This window comes from Cucumis melo, chromosome 11, assembly GCF_025177605.1.
Source record: "Cucumis melo cultivar AY chromosome 11, USDA_Cmelo_AY_1.0, whole genome shotgun sequence".
NCBI lineage: Eukaryota > Viridiplantae > Streptophyta > Magnoliopsida > Cucurbitales > Cucurbitaceae > Cucumis > Cucumis melo.
In genome coordinates this window covers 6,794,327-6,806,341 of record NC_066867.1, presented here as the reverse complement: position 1 = coordinate 6,806,341, position 12,015 = coordinate 6,794,327, and the positions used below count along the sequence as shown (strand labels likewise).

The window sequence follows — 12,015 nt, the reverse complement described above, 5'->3', positions numbered from 1 at the left end:
AATGGTTCATGTACGCCAACTTGGTAGTAAATTATTGCTGACACATTAGTAAGACGTCAACAATGGATTTACGACGCTTTGACCAAACATTGGCATTTCTCCACTGTCGATGTGCATCGACATTAACCCTTTGCTGACATCATCTTATTTCTCTGATAGGAGTGCCTTTCACAACGCATTACTCACGACACCCTTACTGATGTTTGTTTATGCATTGGCGCAGCCTCTCCCAACGTAACTTTGACTTTGACCGACACATCTCTATGTCGGCATACCTCCTATTTCTTGTAGTGATGTGTGAGAGATGTGAGGTAATAAAACTGGTTTACCACCCAGACATCGTAGGTTAAAATCTAGTAGAATGGTTATGCTTGAATGTTTCACCTAGACTTAGGATTTTTTTAAGTTAGCCAAAATATGATCCTAATTTTATAAGTACCCTTTTAAAAACTATCATAAATCAACACTTTAGCTAGAGAAAAGCTTTAGCGTCCCTAAGAGTTCACACCATGAGGTCTATGCATAGGAGCAGACTCCCTTCAAAGAGTGTTTGCATAGATCAATATCAAGGTGAATAGGGGAAGTAATTCATAGTAAATGGGTAAGGGATATGTGACAACACATTCCACGGTCTTTCATTAGGTCACATCGTGAAATTTCTATAATGTGCCTGATTGTCTTCCCTGGAACGGTGTTCCCTTCAGAGGGTTGTCTTATAGGATTTGATACACCGTAAACTCCATATATGAATAGATTTTTTAGATTTATTTTCATACTGTCTGTCCACTTTCGAAAATATAATGATTCTTATCTCTGAGATCTGAAAATTGAGGGTTATACTTACAAAAATTACTAAATTGTTAGTATATTCTCGACTGAAGTAGCGGTAACTAAGTGCTATAGGAATATAAGATATTTAGGAGATAGCATTTGGTTTAGATAAACACACTAATAAAGATAGTTATCTTCCCTTATATACTATTTATTTTGGAAAGTTTTCATAAATATAACAAATCAGTAAAATATATGCGGCCCGTATAACAAAACTCAAGAAGTCAACCATTTTTTAAAATATTTCAGGTTTGCGTACAAAAAATAAATAATCGTGTAAACAAATCTAAATGATCGTGTATCAAAAGAATCTTGCTAAACAATCGTGTACGAAAGATTCTTGAAAAAATAAACGATTGTGTAGACAAATCTAAACGATCGTGTACCAGAAAGTCTTGAAAATGTAAACGATAGTGTAGACAAATTTAAATGTCCGTGTATCAAAAGAATCTTGAAAAAAATCGTTTAGCATTTTTAGATTTGGCTACCAAAATTTAGACGATCAAATCTAAATGATCGTGTACTAAAATCTAAACGATAATGTATATTGAAAAAAAATTATTTAGATTTAGCTATCCAAATAAAAAATGGACACCTTTAAAAAAATATACTTGCTTTTTCCTTATATACTATTTATTCTCTTCAAAATGTTCATCTTTATACTTTCTCAATAAAAATTTTCTTTTTCAAAAGAGATATGTATTCCTTTTGTGCCAATTTCTTAAAAAAGGTTGTTTTCTACTTCAATACAATAATCCTCCCATCAATCAAAGAACAACTAATTTGATTAGCTTAACCAGGAAATCGCAAAGGCCACGTCACCACGTCACCAATTTGAGAGCAATGTGGACAAGACTCTGATATAAGTTGATGAAAAACCCTCTAAGGAGATACCACATGCTATACTTTTGTTCTCTTTAGTCATAACCTTCATAACCTTTTTCTTTTATTTTTTATTCAACACAAAAGGTCTTATAGATAGTTTTATCACCTAAATTCCATAGACTTTAATCGCAGTCCAACATCTTAAGCATGGTAATATTCAACAAAAACAGAACTAACTACCACAATACAAACGCATACATCAGCAAGCAAACTTAGCTCAAAAAACTTACAACCTCAGAATTATGTTTGCTTTGAGCGGCTTTTTCATCACAATTGTGAACTCTAACTTCTCCGACAGATCAACATCATCTCCCTCCACAGCTCTCCAATCAAACTTCCATAATAAATTCGCCAAGAAATATTCCAAATGAAGAATCCCCAAACCATAACCAGGACATATCCTCCTCCCTGCTCCGAACGACATCATCTTTATCTCTTTACTCCCTGTTACATCGAACCCTGCCACTTCTTCTCCTCCGTCGCCATTCATAAACCTCTCCGGCTTAAACGCCATTGAATCTTCCCACACTGTTGGATCTCGACCAATCTCCGCCGCCAAGAAATTCACAGTCCCGTTTTTGGGTATCAAGTAATTCTCAAATTGTATATCCTCGTTCACCCCTCGTGCTTGTAAGAAATGTGCTGGTGGGTGTCTTCTTAATCCTTCTAAAACCACTGCTTTTAGATATGGAAGTTTCCCCAAATCCTCTTCCTTCACTTCTTCCCTTGTTCCATCTCCCAATACTTCTTTCATTTCTGTAAAAATCTTGGGCTGAATTTCTGGGTTTTTCACTAAATTTGCCATTATCCATTGCAAGGTTGTGGATGTTGTGTCGGTGCCGCCAGTGAGGAATTCAGAGCATAATGTGACCATTTCGCTGTTGGTTAGCTTTCTATTATCCTCGTGGGGGAGTTGTAATTCGAGTAGTGTATCCACATATGACGACACGAATTCTTTATCGTCTTCTTGTTCTTGTTCTTCACCTTCTCTGTTCCCTCTGTTTGATCTGTTTTTTATCGCTTCTCTTCTTGCTTCGATAAACGGGATTATGACTCTCTCTTGGTTCCTTCTAAGTTGCAGAAACTCCTCCCAGAGCTTCGGAAGAAAAAGCTTAGTCAATTTAGTGTTAGAAGATAGGGTCGATCAGAATTATTGCTGTGCCGTTACGAACCACTGCCCTGAAAGCAATTTCGGCTGACCGTGGTGCTAATCGTTATGCCGTTTGCTCCCCAAGGTTAACACAGCTTCCCTGGTACGGACGTGCACTCGTAAGTACAGGGAATAGAAACAAAGGCTTAAAGTGCTCAGAACACAGGACGGATGAGAGGAAGAGAGGAAGAGAAGATCGAAGTGAATTGTGATTTCTGATGGATGAGTGCTCTCCAATTTATAGAGGGGTGAGGGAGGAAGTGTATGGAGGAGAGTCTTTTACGGGAAGAAGGGGACGAGAGTGAACTTCGCAAAAGTCTGGCAGAACGTTGGACATGTTTCACGTACGTTTGAACCGCCTAAGAGTACGCCACGTACGTGAATGCCTTGACTGTCTAAAAAGATTACACGTGTCCCTTAGCTGCCAAGCCCAATAAGTCATTTCCAATAATCCCCCACAAATGACTGTTATAGCAAAAGTTTTCGGGTAAGTGGAAAGAATGAGATGTGTTCTGAGCATAGGGGAGATATTAAGCTTAGGCACCAATATCCGAAGATTTGAATTGATGCGTAGTGAAGTAAGGCAACAACCTTGGTTAGAGGGAGTGAATTATATCTTGAACTCCTTGTAACCCTTGGTTGAGACCCTTACGACACGCTTTATCTCTAGGGAAAAGCCTTTGTTTCTGCAATCATAAACTTGTGCCTTTTGGCCATGCATATAGACCGGACCTCGGGTCGTCGTGAGAGCTCTAGAAAGAGACCTTTAAACTCTTTCATAGAAGGCGGCCCCACCTTCACTGTCACGTTATATGCTCCATCAAGTTTGTCAAGTCAAACCACTCAAAAGAGCTTTGGAGACTTCATTGTCCATACTGATTATGAACTCACAGGTTTTGGATTATCCATCAAGTCCATTTAAGGACTGTCCACACATGGGCTATGGACCATCAAGTCTATCGCAACAGACCACCCAATAAGGGGCTATGGACCATCAAGTCTATCGCAATAGACCACCCATTTATCAAGTGCTATGGATCTCCGAAGGGCTTTAGGCCCATGTTCACAGAGGAATCTAATACCATTTTCCTTGTTAGTCCTTTGGTTAAAGGATCAGCCAAGTTCTTCTCAGATCGAACAAATTCCAAGGAGATGGTTCCTTCCTTTAGCAGTTGTTTTACTACTGCATGCCTAAGACGTATGTGTCTACTTTTACCATTATAAACACTGTTCTTGGCAGTACATATCGCGGCTTGCGAATCACACTGTATGGACACCGGTACAGATGTCCCCCACAATGGTACATCTCCTAGTAGGTTTTGATCCACTCAGCCTCCTGTCCTGCCAACTCTAGTGCTATGAACTCGGATTCCATCGTGGATCTGGCTATACAAGTCTGTTTTGTAGACTTCCAAGATATAGCTCCACCTCCGAGTAAAAATACATACCCACTAGTGGAGTTAACCTCATCATTGTCTGTGACCCAGTTTGCATCACAATATCCTTCTAGTACGGCAGGAAATTTCTTGAAGTGTAGACAGTAATCTATCGTTCCTTTAAGATATCTCAACAGATGGCGCAAGGCATCCCAGTGGTATCTATTAGGATTGTGTGTATATCTACTCAATCTACTGACAGCATATGCAATATCTGGTCTAGTGTAGTTCATTAAATACATCACACTGCCGATGATCTTTGCATATTCTGGTTGAGACACACTATCTCCTTTATTCTTCTTAAGATGTTTACTAGCATCAAAGGGAGTTCTCACAGGAGAAACATCAAAGGAGTCAAACTTCTTTAGTATTTTCTCTACGTAATGGGATTGACATAGAGACAAACTGGTTTTGTTTTTCCTGATTTTGACACCTAGAATTACGTCTGCTTCTCCCAGGTCTTTCATTTCAAAGTGTGACGAGAGGAAATATTTAGTGTCAGTTATTAGCTCCATGTTTGTTCCAAAGATTAACATGTCGTCAACGTATAGACATATTAATATGCAATCAGCTCCAACCATCTTTGAATAAACACACGTGTCAGAGGAATTTATTTTAAATCCATTGGTTATCAACATGTTGTTAAATTTTTCGTACCACTGTTTGGGAGCTTGTTTGAGACCGTATAGGGACTTTCTCAGTTTACACACTTTGTTTTCTTGCCCAGAGATTTTAAAGCCTTCTGGTTGTGTCATATAAATTTCTTCTTCTAAGTTACCATTTAAAAAGGCTGTTTTTACGTCCATTTGATGAATAAGAAGATTATGTATTGCGGCCAAAGCAATCAAGGCCCTAATTGTGGTTATCTTAGTTACAGGGGAATAGATGTCGAAATAGTCAACACCTTGTTTTTGGGTATATCCTACTACCACTAATCTAGCCTTGTATCTTTCTATTAATCCATTTGGTTTTGTTTTCCTTTTAAAGATCCACTTACATCTAATTGGCTTGTTTCCCATAGGAAGATCCACCAGTTCCCATGTATGATTCATGGCCAGTGAGTCCAATTCACTTTTAATGGCCTCTTTCCACATACTTGAATCTACAGAGTTTAGCGCTTCTTGGTAAGTTTTAGGATCCTCATCTATTAAGAACAAGTTTGTGAAGTTACAGTCAATTTCATCACGCCTTTCCACTATGAAGGTGCTTAGGAAATCTGGACCGAAACTTTTCTCAGTTCTTTGTCTTTTACTTCTCCTAGGTTCTAATTCACAACTTAGGTTTGGTGTATCAACAGTTTCAGAAACAGGTATTTCACTAACGATTTCAGGATCAGGCATTCTGTTAGAAAGGCTAGGAGCACACAATGATTGTTTTAACGGAAAAACATGCTCAAAGAATTCTGCATCTCTAGATTCATTTATAGTTTTGTCATTTAAACACATAAACCTATATGCAGCACTATTTTGAGCATACCCGATAAAAATGCAGTCAAAGGTTTTAGATCCTACCGTAGTTTTCTTCAATGCAGGAAGTGGTACCTTAGCCAAGCATCCCCAGACCTTGAGGTAGGAAAGATTTGGTGCATGTCCTTTCCAGAGTTCGTATGGAGTTTTGTCTAGCCTTTTGTGGGGAATCCTGTTAAGAATAAAACATGCAGACAACACGGCTTCCCCCCACATATTATCAGATAGACCAGAGCTTAATAACATGGCATTCATCATTTCTTTAAGAGTTCTATTTTTTCGTTCTGCTATGCCATTTTGTTATGGTGAGTAGGGTGCAGTAAATTCATGGATGATACCATTCGATTCACAAAATTCTTTAAGAGTTTTATCGGAATACTCACCACCTCTATCTGATCTTAATCTTTTTATCCTTTTTCCTAACTGATTCTCAGATTCTGCCTTGAATTTTACGAACATACTGACAGCTTCATTTTTTGTTCTTATCAGGTATATCTTAGTGAATCTAGAGTAATCATCAACAAAGGATACATAGTAGTTTTTACCACCTCTACTGGCAGTGGTTCTAAAGTCGGCTAGATCTGAGTGAATTAATTCTAACAGCTCAGTAGTTCTATATTCAACTGGTTTGAAGGGCTTCTTATGGAATTTACTTTCTATGCAAATAGAACATTTACCAGTTTCATGCGTCTCAGAGGTATTAATGAGTCTCATGTCTTTAAGTTTTCTAATTGATGCAAAGTTCACATGTCCTAGTCTACCATGCCATAAGTTTGCAGATTCAATCAAGTAAGCAGAACTGGAAGCATTTGCATTCATAGAAATCGTGTTTAGCACAAACAGGCCATTAGACAGATACCCCTTACCGACAAAATCTCCATTTTTCGTGAGGACAACTTTGTCACCTTCTAGCACAATTTTAAACCCGGCCCGATTCAACAGACTCCCAGACACCAGGTTCCTACGTAGGGAAGGGACATATAGAACATTACTTAAAGATAAAGTTTTGCCAGAAGTTAATTTTAAAATAACCTTCCCTTTCCCGATTACTCCTGCAGTGGCTGAGTTTCCCATGAACACGCATTCTCCATCAGCAGTGTCTTCGTAGTCATGGAGTAGTTCACGATTGGTGCAGAAGTGTCTCGAGGCTCCAGTGTCGAGAATCCAGTCCATCTTGTTTTCTATCAGATTGGCTTCTACTATGGCTGCTATGATCTCACTGTCTTGCTCTGCTAGATTGGCTTGAGGTGTTGGTTTCTGACTTGGCCTCCCTTTCCTCTGGTTGCACTGGTATGATTTGTGCCCTTCCTTTCCGCACACGTAGCAGACCAGCTTTTTCTTCTTAATTTGTCCCCCAGTGGTCTTGAATTGTCTCTTCTCTGAGTTTTTCCCTTTATGTCCTTTTTCCTGCTTCGTTCTGTCTTTGTTCACAAAGGATGATTCGACTAAGTTAGCATTAACTGAATTTAAATTTTGGGAGGCTAACTTATCTTTCAGTCTGTTGGCTTCTTCCGTGCGCATATGACTGATGAGTTCTGGGAGCCTTAGATCCTTCTTCTTGTGCTTGAGATGATTACGGTAGTCATTCCAGGATGGAGGAAATTTTTCCAACAGGACATTTTCTTGAAGTATTTCGCACATCTTCATGCCTTCAGACAGGACGTTTGCCACCAAGTTCTCGTACTCATGAATTTGTTCCACGACTGGTTTGTCGTCAGTCATCTGGAATTGTAGCCATTTTCCAACTACATATTTTTTCCGTCCAGCATCATCTCCTCCATACCGTGATTCCAGGGTGCTCCAGATGTCCTTGGCAGATTTTTGGACTACGAAGAGATCAAACATCGGATCAGACATATGGTTTAACAGGTGTCCTCGAACGGTCTTGTTATCCTTTGCATATTTTTCAGGATCAATCACTTGGTCCTTCTTTACTTGATCAGTGACAGCAACAGCTGTAAGAGGTCCCGTAGATGATTCTGGATCAGAGGATGTTGACGTGGTAGTTGGGGGGTCAGATGTCGGGAGATCTGTGGTGAGGACATAGTCGACTTCTAGTTGCTCAAAGAAGATTAGCAACTTTTGGGACCAACGGCGGTAGTTTGTTCCGTCGAGTGGCTCAAGTTTAGACAGGTCCGGTAGGATTTTGTTGAAAGTCTTGATCGACATAATTGCTTTCAGATTGTTAGAAGATAGGGTCGATCAGAATTATTGCTGTGCCGTGACGAACCACTGCCCTGAAAGCAATTTCGGCTGACCGTGGTGCTAATCGTTATGCCGTTTGCTCCCCAAGGTTAACACAGCTTCCCTGGTACGGACGTGCACTCGTAAGTACAGGGAATAGAAACAAAGGCTTAAAGTGCTCAGAACACAGGACGGATGAGAGGAAGAGAGGAAGAGAAGATCGAAGTGAATTGTGATTTCTGATGGATGAGTGCTCTCCAATTTATAGAGGGGTGAGGGAGGAAGTGCATGGAGGAGAGTCTTTTACGGGAAGAAGGGGACGAGAGTGAACTTTGCAAAAGTCTGGCAGAACGTTGGACACGTTTCACGTACGTTTGAACCGCCTAAGAGTACGCCACGTACGTGAATGCCTTGACTGTCTAAAAAGATTACACGTGTCCCTTAGCTGCCAAGCCCAATAAGTCATTTCCAATATTTAGGAGATAAATTAAGGAGACCAAAACGGCTAAAATTTAACAGCATTGTACGCTGCACATTCTCGACTTCTTTGATTTGGGATTCCTCAAGTTTATCCCCAAAACACATCAACACCAACAAACAGAACATAGCGTACTGAAAATGATCCACAACATAGACGGGACTTCCCGATTCAGAGTGAGAGAAAAGACGACCAAGAAGAATACCCAAAACCCACTCGCGAGCACGGCCGTAGGATCTAATATGGGAAGGATGCAGGATTTGGGAAGTGAGATTGCGGCGGAGAAGGCGCCAGAGTGGGCCGTAAGCGGCGGAATTGATACTGTGTTGGTTGCTTGTGAGGATTTTGGTTAAAGGAGGAGCCGGTGGGCGGTCGGAAAAAGAGGGCGCCGTATTGAAAGAGGGCTTTGTGGGCAATGGTGCGGTCGGCGATGAAGATGGAAGGGCGAGAGCCAATACGGAGAGTGACAATGGGGCCGTATTTGGCGACGGCGGTGCGGAGGTAAGACTCCATTTCGAGAGGCGATGTACGGAGCCATAGGAAGGTGGAAAGGATGGGGATTGAAGGAGGGCCTGGTGGGAGCTTGGTGGAGGTTCGGGATTTGGAAAAAATGGAGCTGAGAAGATAGCAAATGGAGAAGAAGATAAGGATGATGATGAACCAGGTCTCCTTTTTTATGTGTTTGAGATTGATTGACTGACTGTTGAACTTGGATTCTAATAAATGCATATCCATGTGGTGATAAGTGGAAACGGCAGCTCTAATTATTTGGTTTTGGAGATATTATTGTTGGGTTCAATTTAGGAACATAATTGCACTTAGTACAAATAATTAAGTTCATCTTTTCATACAAATCAATGGCGATAAGAAAAGTGGACTCATTTGATTAGCAAACATGTTCACTTCTAAATCAATAACAAAAATAGCATATTGATTTGACAAGCGGATGATTTTCATTTCAATTGCTTCAAGTTTCGGAACGTGGACCGTAGCCACATATGGATACCACTGCACCATAGTTTTAAGTAATTTTAAAGAGAATTCAATGTCAAGATACGTTAGTAAACTGCTCCATTTATGACAATAGATGTAAAGATCGTGAAAAAAATGCATCAAATCAAGTGGTCAAATGCTTAAAATGAGTTAGTATTGATATAGAGCCTTGGGCTAAGTCAAGAATCTTGGGACAACATCTCGGGGTAAATTGAAACAAAGCAAGTACCTGAAGTGGAATCTCTTGACAAAGGTGTTAAGACTCGATCCTGTTCCACTGAGAGAAAGGTCAGAAAAAACAAAAGTGATGAATCTCGAGCTAGCCTTGAGAAATCTCGGACAAGATGGAAAACAGAGAGCAAATCTTGATGCTGTGGAAAGGGATCTCAGTGATGAACTATCGAGTCAAAAGACAAAAAAAGGCTTCAGAGATGGAACTCGAGCCTTCCCAAGGTCGTACTCGATCGGGATTGGAAGCAGAAAAGGAGAATACTAGGGTTCTCAGGCATTTCGAGCATGCCCGACCGAGAAAAGTGAAGATCTCAGTTGATCTCGGACCAATTTCAGTCGAGATCACTTAAACACACACGGTGGACAGACTTTCGTAAATTTATTTCTCACGAAGGCTAGCGTTTTTTGGACACAAATATCATTTTATGTATAGTAGACTCTCTTTTCTCTCATTTATCAGCATTTTCACTTCCTAGAGCAAGTAGAGAGAAGTTGAGTTTAATTGCAAGAGTGAAGTCAAGGCAAGAGGGTAGTTTGATGCCAAGCTTCAGTTGGGTGTTTAGTCGAGAGACATCCGAGAAGGCAAGAGTGTTGGCAAGTTTGAACTAATAACGAAGAGTAGAGCTTGAGGTTAGATCCAAGTAAGTCCAAGTTTCTACTTCCTTGTTTAAAAAGCTGAAGAGTAAGTTTACTGAGTTAGGGCTTGTTGTTTTACGCTCTAAATTTGTTGGGAGCTCATGTGGACTAAGATAAACTTGAAGAATTGATCTTGAGAAAGCTAAGACCACCAAAAGAGTTCAAAGAAACCAAGGTTGCTAAGAAAAAAGTTCTCTTAGTAGAAAAGGGAAAAGCTTTACTTGAGTTTTCTTGTGTTTTCTTAAGACAAAAGAAAATATGGCAAATTTATAAACCAAGAATCTAGCCAAAAGTTGTGAGTGACTAAAATGAATTAAAGAGGAATTTCTATGTTTGGTTTGAGAATTTATGTTTTAAAGCATGCTTTGAGTTTAAGCATTTGAATATGCTAGATTTACGAAATTATTTACAAAGCATGAGTTTCAAGTTTAGAAATGAATTATCAGAAAGCATGATTAAGTTAAAGCTCTAAAGCATTTAATTTGAGAAATCTTCTTAAAACATGAGATTTATGAGAATCTGCTTGATGCTAAGTTTCCGCAAATATTTAAGCAAATATATTATTTAAAGCAAAGCTAGATTTGAAACTTGTTAATGCAAGAGTTTTCATAAGCATGGTAAGTTAAGTAAGTTAAAGTTTTAGCAGGAGATTTCTGATTATGCTTAAGTATATACAGAGATGTCTTGATCTGATAGCAACCCTACGGGGAAGATTGTCTTGTGCATAGAGGTCATGTGATGAGCATATCTAGTAAATGCCTAGAGTTTCCATCACATAGACTAGGTAAGAGATGAGAGCCTCTATGGATGCCTAGATTTCCATCTAATAATGATAGTAACTATATACGGGGGAGATTGTCTTGTGCATAGAGGTCGTGTGACGAGGGTATCTAGTAGATGCCTAGAATTTCCATCACGTAGACTAGGTAAGAGACTCTCTAAAGTCGCCTAGATTTTTCATCTCCTGATAGCTATAGCGAGATGGGGTGCTACTGGTATCTAGAGTTTCATCTTACAGATATTGAATCGAGGGGTAGGACTCCCATGACTAGAGTTTCGTCAGGTAGATAGAAAAAGTTCAAGGATAGCAAAAAGAAAGAAAAGAGAGTTAAAAGCTAAGTTTGAAAAGAAAATTGCTTCTTAAGTTTATCCCAATTTTTGCTCAAAGTTATCATCATCATGCTTGTTTTAAAAGTTCTATAAGAAAGCTACTTGGTACTAAAATGATAACCCAAAGAAATCTGAAAGCTAAAATGTTAAAACAAATTTTACAGGAAAACAAAGAAAAAATTAAGACAAATCCAATTAAGTCTCAAAGTTGCAGAAACATTAAGTTTAAAAAATTAAAGTACCTAGGGCTAGAAGGATAAACTCAACCAAAGGACACAACTTCAAAATAATAATAATAATAATAAAAAATAAATAAATAACTCCCAAAAATGAAGATGATAGCTAGATTGAAACCCACGACACTTGATTCACACCAACCTTGCCAGCTTCAGATTGAAACCTTCCAATAGCTAGACACAAAGTATTATACAAATTTTTGGTTCACGTTTCTGTGCCAATTTTAGCTTGTTTCATGGGCATATTACCCCTAAGCTAGTCAATTTGATTCTGAACATCAACAAGTGATTTTTCATGCATATCGGAATAAGAAATATCAATAGAAGAACTATATATTTTTTTTTTATCTAACCAAGGTAGATTAATAAGTTATACCTA

At 39.1% G+C, this 12,015-nt stretch overlaps 1 pseudogene; it reads right to left on the bottom strand.

The window, feature by feature from the left end:
• Window positions 1-1,942: 1,942 nt before the first annotated feature.
• Window positions 1,943-9,055, bottom strand: LOC103498448 (cytochrome P450 89A2-like; annotated as a pseudogene).
• Window positions 9,056-12,015: the final 2,960 nt, after the last annotated feature.